Genomic DNA, 20,000 nt, shown 5'->3' with positions numbered 1-20,000 from the left:
GGCCGCGGGCCGCCGAGCGACCCTCGGGCCGCGGGCGCCCAAGACCCGGGCCGCCGGCCGCCGAGCGACCCTCGGGCCGCGCGCGCCCGAGACCCGGGCCGCCGGCCGCCGAGCGACCCTCGGGCCGCGCGCGCCCGAGACCATGCCCGCCGGCCGCCGAGCGACCCTCGGGCCGCGCGCGCCCGAGACCATGCCCGCCGGCCGCCGAGCGACCCTCGGGCCGCGCGCGCCCGGGACCCGGGCCGCCGGCCGCCGAGCGACCCTCGGGCCGCGCGCGCCCGGGACCCGGGCCGCCGGCCGCCGAGCGACCCTCGGGCCGCGCGCGCCCGAGACCATGCCCGCCGGCCGCCGAGCGACCCTCGGGCCGCGCGCGCCCGAGACCATGCCCGCCGGCCGCCGAGCGACCCTCGGGCCGCGCGCGCCCGGGACCCGGCCCGCCGGCCGCCGAGCGACCCTCGGGCCGCGGGCGCCCAGAGACCCGGCCCGCCGGCCGCCGAGCGACAGCACGCGCGGACTCGGGCTGCGCAGCCCCGGGCTGCCGGTGGACCCGCGGCCGCCGCTTGACCCGTGTATGCTTGCTGTTCATCTCCTGGAGATTCCTGCACCAAGCTGATTGAATGAGGAACATGGAAGCACTGTATATAGGCTTTGCATTTTTCTCTTCGTTTCCTGTACTTTGCCTTCGTTTCCTTTGCGTGTGCTCTATTTTATTGTACATGTTATATTGCTTGTTATTTTTTTATTCATTTAAGGTAGGACCGCTTTTATGCGTTTCTACACCTCCCCGCCCCCCCCCCCCCCCCGCCCCGCGTCTCCCTCCTCTGGTGCCCGCCCCAAATGAGGTCGCATCATCTTTCATAGTGTACATCCTGGGCCAGCATAAGCTTTCCAAGAATAAAATGCCCCCCCGCCTTTCCTTCCCAAGGACACCACGAACACCTCCTGTCCTGTGCAGTGCTTTTTCACCCACCGCCAGCAGAGGGCCCTCTCTGACAGACCCAGGAACTCCCCTGCTCCGAGTCATCCAGGAGAGGCTGTTCCGTTCTGTGTGAAACGGGTGGGGTGGGCTGATGAGACATCATTGCTTAGAAGGCCATCGGGTTCACCGGTTCGGTGGCAAGAGAGAACATCCTCATCCTCCTTGAGGTTGACTCGGAAGGTCTTCGGGCCCGCAGGACACCGCCCCCAAATGGGCCTCCGTGGCATAGGGAGATTTTGCCATGCGAGGTGACAACAGGAGGGGAACACGGACCCTCCTTTCCTTCTCCCGTCTGAAAGCAGGAAGAAAATCTCTCACGGGAACAGGGTGGTGGAGGGGGCGGCCGGGAGGTGTAGAGATGAGGACTGACTGCTTTCCTGTCTTAAGAAATCACGAATCATCCAAGTGGGACCGCTCATAACACACAGAGGACAGAAGTGTGGACGAGATGAGGAGAATGTGTAAGGGAACGTCTTCCACAAGAACTCTTTTCCATAGGCCGACTTCAAGACTTTCCAACATCTCTAGGTTTAGGGGTGGACTGAGTGCCATGAAAGAATGGACATTCAGCAGCCTGTCTACATCATCTCCAAAGAAGGGAAAATGCTGAAACGTCCCTAGCTCCACAAGCCTAAGGGTCTCCCTGCTCCGGAGAGTTGGAGCATATGCGTGCTTCCATGCCTACACAGATCTTGCGCTTTAGGGAAACCACAAACTAGGCAGGAGCCTGGACTTCTACAAGGCAGTCCATGTTCACACGGGTCACTGTGGTTGGCTTCCTTACTTTCATTGGATTGGATTGGGGTGGGGTGGGGTGGGGTGGGGTGGGGGGCGGGGGGGGGCGGTGACAAATGTCCAAGGATGAGGCATCCTAAAGAAGGAACGTGTGTGGTCCAAGCTACCCGAGGTCGCCATCCTCATTGTAGGAAGAGGACCTCTTTGGGGAGTGTGGGGAGGGGGGAGGCAAGGTAGAAGGTATGCAGATAAGGTTTGGGGGAGGGAAAAAAAGACATTTCGGTCCTAAAGCTAGTCATTTCGAAATGGGAAACAAAGGACACAAGGGAAAAGCTAAAACTGGGCACAGGCGATTGGAAAAGGTTTCTGAGGAGAAGAATCTTCGGAAAGGAATGGGAACCGTGGTCAGGACTGCTTAAGATGAGGATGGATTCAAGGACACACATGAGTGTTCGTATCAACAGGAAACCAGTGCAAAACTAGAATTCAGTTTTCTGTCTCTCGGTGAAAAAGGCCAACTTTGGGCTCGGGCTTGGGTGTTTCTTCTATTGCTCTGCTCTCTCCGTCATGAGAGAGAAAGCTTTCCTTCCTTTTTCCGGAAGGAAGGAAGGAAGGAAGGAAGGAAGGAAGGAAGGAAGGAAGGCAGGCAGGCAGGCAGGCTTATGTCTTCTAAAAATCATCACTTCTTTTCTAGGTTACCTTTATCAGGTCTTGGGGGACTCACGTGGACTTAGTCCTCTTGATATTCAAAGAGCCAGGGTTGGCTCACAAGGAAAGAGGCTTCTCTCTTTGCCTAGCAAGTCTTTCCCTGGGATGTGGGTGACGTGGCTAAGGAGGCACTGTTCCCCAGTGACCTATCTAACTGTTTTACACTCGTTGGGGTATTTTGGACACATTTGCCCCCAAACCGAATGACACATGAAGTCTTTTGCACTTAGAATGCATGTTGAGAGAGGATCCAAGAGGAGAGGGCCTAGCTCAAGAATGTGTTCTCTCTCCTTCGAAAGCAGAGCCATGAAACGGAGTAGGCTTCCTGGAGAGGTTTCCTGACATGGGAAGCGTTGTCGAAGAGGAAGGAACGTGAAGCCTTCTTTGGCTTGTGTCTATACACGGGTGTGTTCCAGCTGCTCTGGAAATGATGGGATCCTTCTTCTCTGCCCTGGCATACAGGGTTTTCGGTCGTCCAAATGGAGGCTCACACGACAGGGACTGAGCCCAGTATCAAGGAGATATTCCACCCGAGTTTCATGCCGAGGCGGCAACAACAGCCTCTTGAAAGATGATGGGGGGTGGGGGGGGGCCACACGTGGATCAATTCCATTCTGTCCATTCAACAGAGGGTCGGGGCTACAGCAGACCCCAGAGAGGGACAGCAGACCCCAGAGAGGGGCAGCAGCCCGGCCGGCCACTGGGTCTCCATGTCTCAGGCTTCCTGGGGAACCTCACCCCCCCCCCCAGGTCCCCGCCGCCCCCCGCATTCCGCCACCCACCTTGGTGCATTTCGAATGGCTCCAATTGTAAATAGATGCTGGTGGGAAGATTTCTACAGGTTACCTGCAATGGCTGACCTGTCATGCTTGTCACCCTGGGGGAAAACAATTCTCTTTGTCCCCAGAGGCGTCAGACCTCCTCTCTCAGGAACCCCTGAGCCCCGGCCACTGGACTTCACTCCACTGGCACGTAGTAAGGGTCATCCAAACGTTCCTGTGACGGTGAGTATGGTTTCCATGTGGGTTGAAGCCTTCCCTTGCTGCAAGCCTTCTGTCCTCACCATGGCATAGAGACGGTTAAAAAAAAATTGTGTTTGCCACTTTGGGTATACCTTCCACAGCCTGCAGTGATCAAGGCACCCACTTCGCTGGGCAAGTCCTATGAGCCTTCACAAAAGCTCTTGCAAACTTCTTGGGACCATCACTTTTCCAGTCACGCTCAATCATCAGGCAAGATTGACAGGGCCGATGGGAAAACTGGACTCCGAGAAGAACGAGTGACCTACGTGGGGCTGAATGAACTGAGGACTAGGATGATAGTGTGTGTATGACTACTTGTCTACAATAGGACTGATTGGGGAAGCCGCTGGGGGCGGGGGGGGGGGGGGGCAGGGTGCGGATACCTTAGGAGCTTGGGATGAACATATACACATTCCTATACGTAAAGTGGATAATCAACAAGCTCTTACGACTTGGCACAGGAAACTATACTCAATACTTTGTAATAACCTGTAAGAGAAAAAAAATCTGAAACAGAATCTATATCTATCTATCTATCTATCTACCTATCTTTCTATCTAAATCACTGTGCTGTACACCTGAAACTGCACGACATTATAAATGCTTCCATTATTTCAAACAGAAAAGAATCTCCTAACCTGAGTGAGAGAGAGAGAGAGAGAACAGGACGGATTGTGAAATCTTTTCTTTTCCAGCTACAAGGGAAAATGAAAACAAACAAAACCCAATTTATTTTAAAAGTTGGACATCCATTTGGTGACTTGTACCCTTGTCAGCAAAATGGAATCACTTCTCTTTTTCTCCCTACCTGCTCCGTCCAGAATTCAGAAACTCTCCGTGAGGCTCCTTATTTCTTTGGCAAGAGAGTCACTTGCACGCGTTCCTTAGAGGCCCACGTTACGTTTCCATAAAACGGGAATACACACTTGTGGATATGAGATTCTGGTGCTATTCATTTTCCTTAGGGTGTTGCTTTTCACCTGAAAACCGGACTGGATCCTGAAGTCTTTCAAGTTGCCCCCAATATCTGGCTACAACTCTCTCCATGAATGTTTCCCACTTTCGCCCACCCTTTTGACTTGGCATCACTGACAACGAAAACGGCCCTTTGCCTGAAGCCCTACAGACCGAAGCTGCAGGACTTGGTGAAAACTTTAGAGACATGGCCACCACAGCTCCTGTGGAAACCATCCTGGTGCCTGTTTCTGTGAGAGCCACTCTGAAAGTCGAACCAAACACCCGACATCATCACAGCCATTTCAAACTGCTAAAGTTGCTTCCACCCTAACATCTACAAATCTTCTTCACTGACACCGCCCCCCACACGCTCCCCCCCCCCCCCACTGGTTTATAATCGGCTCCAGTGATGGACCTTTGTCTTCCTTTGGTTTCCATACAAGTGCCTCTTAGGAAATAACCTGATTGCTTGCACCACAGGCCTAGTTTTTGGGAGCCCATCAACATCACTGCCTCCTGAGAGGAGATATGATAACTGTTTCACAGAACCGACCTGTTCTCAGAACTCAGAAACAGTTTCCATGAAATGGAGGCCTCTACTAACCTATTTTCTCCCTTTCCCTCCCTCCCCGCCTCCCTCCCTCCCTCCATCTCCCTCTCCCTCACACACACACACACACACACACACACACACACACACACACACACACACAGTCACCAGGTCAGCTTTCAATATGTTCAGAGTAGGCCGCCCCAAAATGTGTCTCCTTGAATTCAAGTCGCTTAAGAACTGGACAGCACAAGACCGGACATTCTGGCCCTCCTTTCTGTCCTCCCACAGCAGAGCACGATCTCAAGTTAAGACGTTTGCTTCCACGCATGTCCGTGATTCTCAAATGGTTTAGTGGGGTTTCCTGGGTTAGGAAAAAGAGGGGACTCCTATTTGCCTGAGACAAGGAGAAGTTCTCACACAACCTTCACCCATCCCTCCCTCCCTCCCTCCCTCCCTCCCTCCCTCCCTCCCTCCCTCCCTGCAGTTTGGAGGGGGCAGCCTAAGGGTGGGGAAATTGGGGAAGGAAAAAAAAAAGCCGTTCGATAAAGGGGAGCTCGAGGCAAAGTCAAAGGCTCCCGATCTGATCGGAGAGCATTCTGCATTTGAATGAAGCGATTGAACAAGGCCCTGCGGAATGAAGCGTCCGGACTTCCCCTCCCCCTCTCCCGGCAACTATCAGCCCTGGCGACTTGGGAAGGAGCGAGCGGTGGAGAAGCGGGCGGGGGCGGGGGCGGGGGCGGGGGCGGGACCAACAGACAATAGCCGCTGCCTGCCTGCCTGCCTGCCGGGCTGAGGCCTGAGGGCTGCGGGCCACGCTGGTTTCTGCAACTCAATCCCTTCCAGGAAGCACCTGTGATGACTGCTTGGCAGGGAATGGTCAAAGCTGAACTCTCTTGGCCTATTTCTGAAAAAGGCCTGAGTCTCAGCTACGACAGATTTTCTGGATTTCTTGGCCCATGCGCAGACCCGCACCCTCCCATCCTGTCAGATCCTTTGTACCCACACCTCCCCTGGGAGAGTTCGTTGGCCTCGTCTGGAACATGAACAAGCAAAACCAAACATAGTGTGACATGATGTATTGGTCTTTATTGAAAAGAAACGTGCTCCTCTCGCACACCTGAGGGCAGGAAGCAAAGGCACGTTCTCAGCAGGACGGGGGACAGGGAACCCGAACCCAGGCCGGTCAGCAGTGGCCCCCTGCCCCCCACCGCCCCGCCCTCCCCATCCCCGTCTCTCCCAGGCCCACGTGGGGCCTCCCTTCCCTGCCTCTCTCTGTGCCCCTCGTCTCCAGCTCCCCCAGCCCAGCTTCCGCACCCCCACCCCCCCCGGCCCCGGGAAGGGGAGGCATGTCTGTCCCAGCTCCAGTTCTGATATTTCACTTGTGAAACTTCCCTAGGCCCAGGTGCCAGCTTGCCGTCCTGCTGCTTCATGTCCGTCTCTATCAGCCATGCCCAAAGGGCACGGGAAATTATGGACAGCAAATAGCACACCTAGACGGTGTGTGCGTGGGGGGGGGGGGTGTCCCTTCTCCAGGAAGCAGTGAGGGAACAAAAGGAGGCCTGGGGGAAGGAGTCCTGGGTGCCTATCATCGCGCCCCCGCCCCCCCACCGCCCCGCAGAGCACCATTCATTTCCATCTCCGCATCTGAAGGACACATAGTCCTGGTTGAAGCAACTTGATGAGGATTCCCCTCCTAACGACGTGACAGAACCTATGAAGAACTGCACTCCTTGAATCCATAAATGCTAACGGGATCCAAGGAGTTTTCCATCAATGGCAGAAAAAGAAATGGTCCTGAACATAATAACTGCCAAGTATTCCTCTAGACGGAGGCATCATTCACTTTTTCTTAACTTTTTTTCTTTTCATGTTTTACAATAAACTGTATATATTTAGAGTGTACAATTTGGTACCCCAATCTTCCAATTCATTCCCCCCCAACCCTCCCCGCTTTCCCCACTTGGTGTCCATATGTTTGTGCTCTACATCTGTGTCTCTCTTTCTGCCTTGCACACCAGTTGATGTGTACCATTTTTCTGCAGTCCACATATATGTGTGAATATACAATATTTGTTTTTCTCTTTCTGACTCACTCTCATTCACTTGTTAACAACAGTAACGATGACGACGACAAGGACAAGGATAAGGACCGGAAAAACAACAACAGAGAGAGCACTGGGCGAGTTTTCCACTTCTTAAAGGAAGGAGGCCGTGTTCCCAGGCAGGTTGGCTCAGCTGCACAGTTCCCTCCGGTGACTATTCCTGGGGGCACCGTCGAGGTGATGCACGAAACACACAGGAGGAGGCCTTCTTGAATGTCCTGCCCAGGAAATGGGGACATGATTCCAGCAGTGGCGATGGCTGCCCTTCTCTTTAGGGTGACACACGGGCCTGATGGCACCGGGCAAACCCTCCCCTCCCTCCCTCCCTCCCTCCCTCCCTCCCACCTACCTTCCTTCCTTCCTTCCTTCCTTCCTTCCTTCCTTCCTTCCTTCCTTCCTTCCTTCTTGAGGCTCTTGGCCTCCCCACTGAAAGGAAGAGCCCAGGGCCCAGCAGCAAAGACCTTCTGCTGATCCTTGCCAGGGGGCTCTCATTTTACACACTTGAATAGGATCAGTAGACACCGTCATCTCATGAGAAGCAGAAAATATCATCTAAAAGCCTACTTTCCTGGTGTCTCAGCGTCCAGGGCTCCTCCTTCTCAGGGATCTTGTGCTCTGTAGGGATAATTCACATGCTGGGGGAGTAGGTTCCCAATAGCATCTTATGAAATGGATTACAGGATGTCTTCCTTTGAAAAAGATAAAGATTATTTGGGAAAGTTATTCATATGAAGCACATGGATGATATCCTCTCTGATCTATATATTAGAGTTGACCGTTGAACAACCAACATGGGGGATTAGGGGGGCCGACCCCACACACACCATTGAGAACCCATGCATAACTTCACAGTCCAAGCTCTGTATCGGGGCTTCCACCTCTGGGTACTCAGCAACCAGAGATCCTGCAGTGCCATAGTGCACAGCTATGGAAAACATCCCCTTATGAGTCACACACACACACACACACACACACACACACACACACACGCGCGCGCACGTGCTCGAGCGCAGACATCTCAACTTTGTTACCCAAACGTTAGTGGTGTTCGAATAATCTTAGAAGTGATGACTGCTGTCTGATGAAATCAATGGATCCATCAATCAATCTATGACACTACACTTTGTATTTCCTAGTCTCAAAATTATTTGGAATTTGGCTCCTTAGAAGTTTAGCTTGGTCCTTCAAGGACAGTGTCAGTTGGAGAGAAAATAACATTTCTTCAAATCATGGAAGTGAAATAGTCCTGGACGCTTATGTGAAACATTAACATAATTTTTCTTCTTTATTTTATAAGATAACTGGAATTAGGAAGAAAATCTCCTCGTGAAAAACCAGGTGCTACCTTTCCTTGACTGATGATCGAAGAGGAGAAAGCATTTTCTGGGCCCATGCAACTTGAGAGAAGTTCTAACTTTTCTGGAAAAGAAAGATTCCCACCCTCCCCTTGCTCGGCCATGCTAGAAACCTTCCCCTGCCCCAAACTCTGACGTGTCCCCTTGTTTGGCCTCACTGTGTGTCGTCCGTGGGCACGGGAACACACTTGCGTTCCGTAACAGGAGAGCCTATGGAGAAAAGATCTCTGCCCACTTTCATGGGATCTGCATTGCTGGCTAGGTAAACCTAAGACATCAAAAGAAGTGCCTTGGAACACATGCTCCTTCCACACTGGTCACCTCATAGGATTCCTAAATGACTCTGGTTCAGCACTCACTCGACTTGGCTGTGTTTCTGTGCTTCCTGACCTAAAGGATCTATCTGGATATGCCACCCGATAGAAGCTGAAATAAATTCACTTTGGACGTGTGTGAATGCCGTTCATACAGAGAGTGGGGACTGCAGGGAGCTCTTGTGGATAAAGAAAAATGGGGGAACACATGTAGGCGACAGCACATAAAGTATAGAAAGATACACGAAGGTTTCCTTCGTTCGCGGGTTGGGAAGGGGGAACGACAGAACATTCCCTGCTTCTACTCTACGCACGCACGCAGGCAGGCAGGCAGGCAGGCAGGCAGGCAGGCAGGCAGGCACCGGAGTGGGGTGGGGTGGGGGGAGCTGGCTCCTTACCCCACCCACCAGGGACGCGTGCGCGTTTAAAGAGACCAGGAGGAACGTGGTGGCGGTGGCGATGAGGAAGGAGGACCACGTTCAAGGTGTGGATTTGCGGTGAGGGCTACGTGAGGTGACTAAGAACTCGGTGCAGTGAGCGGCCCATACAAGGACAGAAGCGATGGTCCCCTAATGCTTGCAGGGCCTGGCCAGGAGCATGAACGGGCGCCCGTGTCCCCAGGTTGGCATCATGACACTAGTTCATCCCTGTGAAACAGGATGTGTTTTCTGTGTTCTCCTGTCTTGACAAACACACGTCTTTACCTGTGTCTCCGTACAACGACGGTCTCTGCGTGACAGTCGGCAGAACATCCCCAGGGACAATTATCACAGAGACCTGAGGTTCTGCTTGGCTGGCAATGCTTGTGTGAATACTGCAGTGAGATACAGACAGACAGACAGACAGACAGACAGACAGACAGACACACACACACACACACACACACACACACACACACACACACACACACCCCTACGTATAATTATGTGTATTTAATACGATATCTGTATTGATTTTCTGTCTCAGATGACGAATGATGCTGTCAGCCTCATGATTTTCACACAGGGTTTCTGTGTGTGTCCTACTGTCGGGACAACATAGCCGGTCTGTGTCATGGAAGCAGAGACACCGTGGGAGTCACAGGAATGAAGACCTCGTTCTAGGAACTGGACCTTCCAGAGGCCTGGGAGCAGCTGGGCAGGGCAGGGCTGGGCTGGGCTGCGGAGGAGGGGAGGGGAGGGAAGGCTGTGGCTCTCAGTCCTCTGAGTGCCCGGTGGCAGTGGCGGAGGTGGCAGTGCCGATGGAGCTGTCAGCGCCCACAGGGAAAGGTAGCCACCGATGTGCGGGGCCACAGGGGAGACATGGAGAGACTCGGGGGAAGGCACAGCTGTCCCTCGGTGGATCTGCGGCCAGGCAGCCAGGAGTGGCCTGGGCCACTGTCGTCCAGGGGGCACCAGCTGGGAACACTAGCCAGACGCAGGGCGGCGGGGGTGGGTGGGTGTGTGTGTGTGTGTGTGTGTATGTGTGGATGGACAGCCTTCCACCCTGCACCTCTGTGCCCACCTGTCACCGTGTGGGATGGCGACAGCCTGCAGAGAGCCTTGGCTGTGGCTTCACTTCCAATGCCTACATCCCATCCAGCGTTCTCTTCGCACCAGCCCTACCCTGGGGTCGCACGGGGAGGGGGAGACTCAGAAAGGCGGTTCCCAGGCTGCCCCCGCATGGAAGTCACATGAGCCTCCGGACATGGCCGTGCCACGTCAAACACGCGTCTGGAGGTAGGTCAGACTTTACATTGTGTTACGGTTTGTTTTCTTGGGAGAAGTTGTGTCTCTTAGGCCAGGAGCAACTGGAATTGTCGGTCAAAGTCCTCAGGCAGCCCTTTGACTTGGAGGCCGAGCACAAGTTTGACACGGTATGTTTCCGGTGACATGGAATTGCAGATGGCCCACGAAGCATGCTCTCGGCAATACTGCCAAGCCTGTGGTCTCACAGGGGACGGTCTCCTCGACCGAGATGTCACCATCTCGGGAGTCCGCACCTGGAGCGACACGGTGACCTCAGGACGGGCGCCCTGTCTGTGCGCCCCATCCGGATGCGCGTGGACGGGAATGGAGCAGCTCTGGGAACGGTGGACCATGCCAGCTCTTGTTCTTCTGCTCTGCTGCCTGCCGTGCACGGCTGTGGAGAGGGACGCGCCGCTGTGGAGAGGGATGAGCCGAGTCCAGTGTCTCTGAACCCACCCCAGGCAAAGAGGAGCAGGACAGTGGGTGTGGGCCCTCCCTCGTGTGTGGCCAGGATCCTGTGCGGGGGGAGAGTCCCTGGCCCTCCCGCTGAGAGGAAGGTGCGAGAGGTGGATCGGCGGCGGCGTCTTTCCTCGGGGCCCCAGAGCTTCTGCGGCTCCGATCTCCCCTCTTCACAGTTCTAGTTGGCGCCCGCCCCAGCACAAACCTACCTGAGAGCTTCCCTGGTATCCGGAAGCGATGGCTTTGTGTTTTGAGGACGCAAGGGGAGAAAGAGCTGAGCAAAGCTTTTCCCTGGAACCTGAGTGTCTATGGGTGTGTCTGGCCCATCACCAGCGAGCGTGCTGAGTGCCACTTCCTGAGGGCAGGTGCTCTTTAAGGAAAGTATGGCTTCGTATCTTTGTGACACGCAGGCCCTTCTAGAATGTGGAGCGAGTTTCTCAAGAATCCCAGCAGAATCCCAGGTGCTGTGGAGGCTAGGGCCTCAAAGGTCCGGCTCCATCCCCTCTCTCCATCCTGGCCTGGCCTGGCCTGGCTGGGCCCCTAAGGACCCTGCTGGCCTCTAGAGTGGCCCCTGCTTCTCGGTTGGTTTCCACGCTGCTGCTCACAGAGCCATCTTCTCCAAAGGCAGCCGACCGCCGTATTCCTTCCGTGGAGGCCTGGCACGGCTCTCCTCGGCTTGGATGATAGCATGAGAGGACTGACAAGCTGGGTCCTTCCTCCAGGGCTGACCTTTTACAAACTCCGCCTTGAAGAGGGGTAAAGTCAGCATGTCATTCTCACGTGTAAGATGGGACCCGAGGGGCCCGTTCCTAGCTCTACCACTTGGGAGAGTGGGGGACTCTTCCGTCAAGGAAACGGAGAGCTCATACTTGATGGTGCGGTTGTCAGAAGCCTTTTTCTAAGCCTCCCCTGGCCCCACCGTGTCAGAAAGACGTGTCCCTCCACCTGCCGGGGACTTGATGAAGGAGAGTCACTCTGGTAGAAGTACCCGAAGCTCGATGACTTCACTGCCGTCTCCCTTTCTCTGGCACGGGCCCGCCCCTGGAGGAGCCCTGTCTTCACCTGGCCGTGACGGCACCGCTCAGGGGAGCTGGAGACAGGACCCCAATGAGGGCAGGTGGATGGGAGCCTGTTCAAAATGACCTACACACCCAATCTGCCGTAGACATGGTCCACAGATCGTGGACGTGCCTGTGCCCCCGAAGACATCCGTGTGGCCCCGGGCATCCGGCAGCCATCTTCTCCATGTTCTCCTGACCTGTGCTCTCGCTCTTTTCTCCGGAGCACTCGCCTGATGATTCGTGGGGGCATGAAACCCCAGCTGGCAGGAGCCAAATGATCTTCCCAACACAAGGGAAAAGAAGAGGTGGGGTCCCGCATCCATCCAATGTTTCTGTGCCTAAGAATGAGTTTCTAAGAAATCTCATCCTCCTTTAGCTCCCTTAACACCCCCCCCACCCCGGCGCCCGCCAGCCCGGGCCATAGTATAGTTACTTTCCCAGATTTCCTCCCTCTCCTCAGCAGAACCGAAGAGATTGTAGGTGTTGCCACTTCTCTGAGTCTTTCTTTGCTTTCTTAGGAGGGCTGCCCCATGTCACGTAAAACTTGGAAGACATACATGCGTGAGCATCTCTCCTTGTGATTCTAACCCAGGGAAGAGCATTTAAAACTCGAAAGGAGGCAAACTAGGGTTCAGGCACCCAGAGTTGAGCTGGGTGGCCACTGGGAAGAGAGTTCCAGACCCCTTCCTGTTTGGGGGAGGGGGAAATCTCCCCCTCTGCCCCTCTTGAGTCCTCGTGGCTGGACTCATCCTAACATGGACTCAAGGCGGATAGAGGAAGCGGGAGCGGGAACACGTGTTCGTTTGTTGTTGTTGTTGTTGTTTTACCTTCTAGCCGTGAGAAGTGGCTGAGGCGGGCAGCTTTTCGACTGTGTAGACCAAGGGACAGTACATGTGTGAGACAGGGATCAGACCGAGAGACTTAGCTTTCGGGTGCGCCCTGAGGGAAGGAAGAATCTAAACAGAGTTTGGGCTTGGGGGGGGTCCCTGAAAGAAGTCACAGTGTCTGTCTCCCTAGGCTTCTCGGCCCCAATGAATTCCCTACTTTGGGGATCGGAGCGTCCTCCTAACTCCAGGTGCAGATGCAGGGAGTGCGCCTTTCACCCGCGAGAGAGATGGATGTCTCGCTTTCAGGGAGACACAAAGAAGAGCCCGAGGGTCCCTCTTGTGTTGGCCGCCTGCTTGAGGTCACCGTCACGCCAAATGATCACTGTGCCACGGAGGTGCATTTTGGCGTGGCCTATCCTGGGCTCCACAGCCACCTCCCTGAGAACGGGTATGGTCAGAACCGTAGGAAGCTCAAGGGCGCCGCCAGCCGGTTTCAAAAACGTATCTGTCAGCACCTGCTGGCTGCAACCGCGAGGTTTGCAAGTGCCCTCCGCATAATTCTCCCCCTCCCCCGCAACGACGTCATCACTTCCAATCCTGGCGAACAATGTATGGAACCTTTGCTGGGGTTTTCGTTTGTTTCTCTTTTGTGGGGTTTCTCTCTCTCTCTCTCTCTCTCTCTCTCTCTGTCTCTCTGTCTCTGTCTCTGTCTCTGTCTCTGTCTCTGTCTCTGTCTCTCTCTGTCTCTCTCTCTCTGTCACACGCGCTCTGATGTTCGGGGCCTAATGGGAGAAATGAAATCAAGCGAGGGGTTTTGCCCTCAGGTTGCCTTGGTCTCGGGTTGACTTGTGTGCGCTGAGAAAGACGGCCTTTACTGAAGGCCCTGCGCAGACTTTTTGACACCCCCGATCCATGGAATCCTGAAGCTGTGGAACCTAGAAATCTTTCGGTCTCCTTTTGATTTGGAAATCTTCTCCTTGACAGAAAGAAGCCCATTTAAAAGAGAAAAAGAAAAAGTGGAACTGCATGAGCAGATCGGTTTTTAGATCTCAGCCGGGCGGCTGCCCGGTTCTCTGGGGAGAACTGTCTTCATCTTGCAAATCTGTACACACAGCCCACAGTGGCCTGGGATGGAGGCCAGTGGACTGGATTGGGCAGAACCTGAGACCAGAGGAAAGAGAAAAAAAATAAGAAAAATGGTGGTGGTGGTTGGGGGGAGGGGGAAGAGGTCTGCTTTGAAAAATAGGAACTGCTGGCAGGGCTCCCTCACCCCCACCCCCCCACCCCAAAGTAGGACTGTGTATCCAGGCGTAGAAATGATACTGCGCCAAGAAGGCAAGCGCTGTTGAGACTGCTGTTCCTATGATGTTACAAACCGAAAGCGATGCTTTCTGGTCGAGGCTCTCCATGACAATCTGCTAAGCAAATCACACGTTGGCTGTTTTGGACGTTCTCTGCAGTTTTCATTGGGAGTGAGGAAGAGCCGTTTGTACATGTTTTGATACAATGTTTTGAATGCTGTGGGACCATGGTATGTTTCCGCCGTGGATGAACAAGGTTGCCTTTTCCAGCTTCCGCTTGCATGGTCATTTCCTGGTCCTGACGACCCCCCCGCCCCAAGTGAGGGAGGCCTGTGTGTCTTTGTGTCCATTTAGAAGGGTTGGTGCTTGATGCCAGCATGATATCCAAATCTTGATTTTGGACTTACCAAACTACTGTTGGGAGTTTGTTTCTTGTCTTAATCTCCCTTAACTCTTGCAGTCACCTGAGTGTCCACTCTTGATTTCGCGTCTCTCTCTGCCTCTGTCTCTGTCTCTCTCGCTCTTTCCTTTTGTTGATTTCTTCAAGGCAAGCCATCTTTTTCCTCCTCCTCCTCCTCCTCCTCCTCCTCCTCCTCCTCCTCCTCCTCCTCCTCCTCCTCCTCCTCCCCCCCCTCCTCCTCCTCCCCCACCACCCTCCTCTTCCTCTTGCTCCTTTCTCTGCCCCCCTCCCCCCTCCCTCCCTCCTCCCCCCGCCCTTTTAAAATGGAAGTCTAACAGACTGACAAGAGTATATTGGTTTTCAGGTGTATACCCTAGCGAGTGGCTATGTTTACACATGGCCCAGGGATCTCCGTGATAAGTCTCGTTACTGTCTGTCACCATTCGATGTCATGACAGTAGGATGGACTCTATTCCGCCTGCTGTACATGACATCCTGCGAGTGAGTTGTTTATTTCATAACTAGAAGTGGGCACCGCTTCCTCTCCCTCACCTATTGCACTCGTCTCCCTCTTCCCCCCTCCCTCCCTCCTCTGGCCACCCCCCATTTGTTCCTTTTAGGTGTCGAGGAACCTGTTTGCGGTTCCTTCTTTGTGTTCATGTGTGTGTATTGCTGTGTACGTTCTTCACAGACATGATAGTCTCGCGACCTGAGGTATCTTGTGTAGCGCAATACCCTCTGGGTCTCTCCATGTTTCCGCGGATGGCAAGACCTCATTCCCTGGTAGGGTTGAGTCATAAACGCGCGCGCGCCTGTGTGTGACTAGGTAGAGACGTATGCACACAGAGAGCGCTATCGGTATGTCCCTAACTATGGCTACATAGGGATAGGTGTGGATACACATACACGTGTATGTATGTGTCACCCTCACCCCCTCGGTGGGCACGTAGTGGAGTTGCTGGGTCACGTGGTAGTTGTTGGTGCAGTGCTTTCAGGGACTTCTGTGCTGTTTTCCGTAGTGTCATCTGTTGTCGGGGAGCCATTCTGTCAGGCGCCAGGTGATATCTCTGAGTCCTCCAGCATGACATGGTGGTGGTCTCTCTCAGCGTGAAAAATAGGTGTCCCGTCAGGAGCCACTTTCCTCTGCCGTTTGGAACTTGCTGTCGCGATTCCAGATCCTGGGCCTGGCCGTGTATGCTTGTGCAGAGAAATGCCAGCGCTTTCTATCATACCCTCCATTTAAAAAAAAAATGGTTCTGTATTTGATGGGCTGCGTTGGGTCTTTTTTTGCTGTGCGCGGGCTTTCTTTCCGTTGCGGTGAGTGGGGGCTCCCCTTCGTTGTGGTGCGCAGGCTCCTCATTGCCAGTGGCTTCTCTTGGTGCGGAGCACGGGCTCCAGGCACGGGGGCTTCAGGAGTTGCGGCACATGGGCTCAGTCGTTGTGCCTCACGGGCTTCGTTGCTCCGCGGCATGTGGGACCTTCCTGGAGCAGGGATCGAACCCGTGTCCCCTGCAGTGGCGGGCGGATTCTTAAGCAGTGCGCCAGCTAGGCAGCCCCAGTTGTTTCTTGTATTTCAGGGAAAGGTTTCCTTTGGCTTTTGGTTTTGTCCCCGCCCCCACCCCCCAAGAAAGGTACTGTTGGTTGCTTTGTTGACAGTGGAAAACTGTGTTGCGGTTGCTGTTGGAGTGGTGGGGGTCGTCGTCCTTGTTGCTTTGTTTCCTTTGTGGGCGTTGTTTTCTGTTGGTTTTTTCTGGCTTTGTTTCCTTGTGGATGAAAATGCCTGGTCTTGGTCTGCTCTGTTCAGGCCTCCTGCCCACTTTCCCCATCGGGTTGCTTGTTCTGGGGGGGCTGCGTTGCATGAGGCCTTGCCCTGTTTTGGACAGGAACCTCTTATGGGACATGCTTGAGGTTTTCAGATGCGTGTGTGTGTGTACGTGTACACGTGTGTGTGTCTGTACGTGTACACGTGTGCATACACGTACATGTGTGTGTGCCTTTACGTACTCCTTGAAGGGCCACAGCAGTCCCAGAGCTTGACTTTGACTTTTTGGTAGTTTGGCTTGGTTTGATTTTGGTGGGACGACAGGTCACTGTGAACCTTTACTGTAAATCTCTCTCTCACACGCACGCGCGCGCGCGCGCGCGCACACACACACACACACACACACACGCACGCACGCACGCACACTCACCACGTTGCATTGTGTAGATGTCCTGGAACGCGGTTTCTTTAGTGGATGGCTGTTGACTCGCTGCTCCCCGCCCCCCTGCCCCCGCCCGCCGGTGACTGTGGTCAGTCCATTTTGAAATCCACGTTCTGACCTCAAGGGCATGTTCCCCACCCACGCACCCATGTGTTCTCTTTGGACTTTGTCGCGGTCTGTGCGGAAATAGATGTTTGTTTCCATTTGTGTGGGGCCAGAGTGTATGTTTACTTTCGTTTCTAGCTTCCGGGCTCTGCGTATCAGCTTTCCAAAGCCCTTCCCCGTGCCAGAAGGGATGAGTTCCTGCGTCGTTCTCTGAGCGCTTGCCTGGTTTCGTTTCGCTGGTCCCCGCCTTCCCTCCCTCCCTCCCTCCCTCCCTCTCACCCTCCGGGGAGCTGGGGATCTCGCTTGTGGCACTGTGGGCGTCTCCGTGGAATTCCCCGCGCCCCCCCCCCCCCCCATGGCCTGGAATCGCGTCCCCTTCCAGGCAGCCTCCCGGCGGCATCTTGCCAGCTACCCCCGCCCCCGTGTGCTGCCGGGGATCGGGACGCGCCGTGTCGTGTCGTGTCGTGTCGTGTCGGGCCGGGAGCTAGCTCCGAGGCGGACCCCTCGGGGCCGCGCGGGACGCCCGCCCCGCTCCGGGAGGAGCTCGGGCGTTTGGGCGGCCCGGCGCTCCGGCGTCCTCGGTGGCCGGCCGGCGACCGGGATCCGGCCCGGGGACGTTCGAGCCGGTTGTCGGGCGCCACCTGGCGGCCGCTTTTATATTGTCCCTTCCCTCCGGAGCTCCGGCGACCTTGTCGAGGGCTGTGACTCAGCCGCCGGGCCCGAAGCAGAGTTCCGGGAGGCGGGCGACGCTGGTGCTGGCAGCCCCGGTGGCGCCGAGGCGTAGGCGCCTCCTGCTGTCGCCTGAGATTGGGCCTGCAGATCTATGGGGCTGTGACTGCCGCCGCGCTCCCGAGCCGGGGCTGAGGGGCCGCCTGGCCGGGTCGACCAGCATGCGCCCGTGCCCCTCCGGCCGCGGGAACCCATGTCGGGTCGTGCCGCCGCGGTGGGAGAGGAGAGGGTCTGCCGCGCCCGGAGCGCCTGGGACTTGGTGGCCCGGCCTTCTCCTGGGCCGCCCTTGGGAGCGTTCGTTCCCCGACCCCCCCCACCTCCCTTTCCCGGTGCCCCCCGCGTCCCGCTCCGGAGGTGGGGACCGGCTCGGGCCGAGCGTTGAGGCCGGTGGAGGCCGCCACGGGCTCGGTGGTGGACGCGCGTGCGTCCCGGTCGTCAGATGCTTTCGGGCCGATGGTTTTCCGAGCCGGACTCCAGAGGTGAGGACCGGCCTGGGCCGCCAGCGGTGACCCGGAGAGGCTGGCCCGGGCCTGGGTGCGTTGCCCCGTGGGCTCCGGGCGTCTCCCTGGAGAAATGGGTTCAAGTCCCGATGGGTCCGGAGACGTGGACGGACCGGCCCCTGCTCGCGCAGGTGGCCGGCGAGGGTGCACCCGGCCTGTCAGCGTGCCCGCGTGGGTCCCGGTCGTCGGACGCGACTTTGTCTCCCCCCTCCGCTCTCCACCCCGAGTCCGGGCCGGGAGGTGGGGACTGGCGCGAGCCATACTGGGTGGCCCGGGGAGGGGCTCCCGGGCCCGGGCGTGGTCCCTCATGGGGCCCGCTCATCGGAGGCGGCTCGGAGGGGTGCTGTGTTTCTTTCTTGGAACCAAGTCCTGGCCCGGAGACTCGGATGGACCGGTGCCTGCCCGCGTGGGGGGACCGGGGAGGGCGTCCCCAGCCCGCTCCCTCTCCCCCGTGTCCCCGGCCCACTCTGCCACCCCTCCATCCCCGGGTCGACCAGGTGGCCCCGGGCGCTCCGGGGCAAGTGTGGATGGGGAAGTGTTGGGGGCAGGTGGCCGGACCGAGGTTCCGGGGGCCCCCGTGAACCTCGTGGGTGGGCCCCGCTGTCGGGCGCGATGATTTCTTCCGCCGGAAATGGGGCCTTTTTGCCACCAGATAGGTGCTGACACGGTGTTCTTCTGCGTCTGTCGCCGATAGACGCTGGGGCTCCGGACGCGGGCAGGACTCCGGGCTGGGGGCGGCTGTCTGACGCCCGGCTCGGTCCTTGCCGCTTGAGCTGCCCGCTTGGGCCTGCGCGCCGGCTCTTGCGTGCGCGTCCGGCTGCCCCGACCCGCGGTGCCGCCTCCGGCCTCTGGCTGAGCCCGAGGGCGGCGGGGCCAGGTGGCGTCGGGTGCTCGACCCTGTGCGCTGCCCCCGCTGCAGGCACCCGGTGGTGAGTGGCCGGCACGACCCCACCCCACAGGCTCTGTGCCCCGTGTCAGGCGTTCTCGTTCTGGGGTGGCTGGCTGCTCTTTGCCCGAGACGAAGGGGCGCCGGCGAGGCGGAAGCGGGCCTCCGTGTGATGGGTCTTCGCCGTGCCTCCCCTGCGGGCCTCCCCCGCCGTGGCTTTAGGCTGGGTGGGTCAACCGATTGATGTGGTGGTGCCACGCTCCGCTGGGCTGGGCCTAAGCCGTGCCAGACGAGGGACGGACGTTCCTGGGGGACGGGACCGCTCTTCTCGTTCTGTCCGCGGGCTCCTCGCCTCTCTTCCGCCCCGCCTGCCGGGGTGTGCGGAAGGCAGGGGTGCGGCCTCCGGCCCCGAACCCGCGGTCTCCCGCCCCCGCCTCCCAGCGTGGGCGGGGACCGGGGTCCTCGGACGCAGCAGACGCTCTCGCTGTGCCTCTTTGGCGTACGCCTCGCGAGCGGCCCTCCCCGCGGCGGGGAGGGCCGCCCCGCCGCCACGCTGCGCGCCCCCCGTCGGTGTGCGAGCGTGCCGCGCCTGGCCCTCCGTGGTGCTCCTGGAGCGCTCCAGGTCGTCCCTCAGGTGCCCGAGGCCGAGCGGTGGTGTTGTTCCCCTTTCCCAGCGTGTCCCTCGGGTCTCCGCCACCGTGGCGGGTGCCGTGAGCGGCTTTCTCTTGGGGGGGTCGAGACGGTAAGGGAGGTGCGCCCGCCTGTTCCCCCCGGCGGTGGGGCCAGGGGCCGCCTCGTTGTGCTGGTCCTCAGCGGCGTGCCGTGGGGGCCTGAGCTTGGCCGAGCGCACGCCCCGTGTGGTCCCCACTACGTGGGGGGCTGCGCGCGGGCGTGGGAGCGATCGTGGGGGCCGGGGCCTGTGAGAGAGGGGGCTGTGTCACGCATCTTGGGCGTGCTCCCCCTCGAGGGCCCGAGGGGCGAGCCCGAGGGCAGCAAGCCTTACCGAGGTCGTGCCCCGGCCCTGGCCGCGAACGCTCCCGTGGGCCGTGTGCTTACCCATATCGCAGACCCCCTCC

Source organism: Hippopotamus amphibius, chromosome 15, assembly GCF_030028045.1.
Source record: "Hippopotamus amphibius kiboko isolate mHipAmp2 chromosome 15, mHipAmp2.hap2, whole genome shotgun sequence".
Lineage (NCBI taxonomy): Eukaryota > Metazoa > Chordata > Mammalia > Artiodactyla > Hippopotamidae > Hippopotamus > Hippopotamus amphibius.
Note: the sequence above shows the minus strand (reverse complement) of the source record.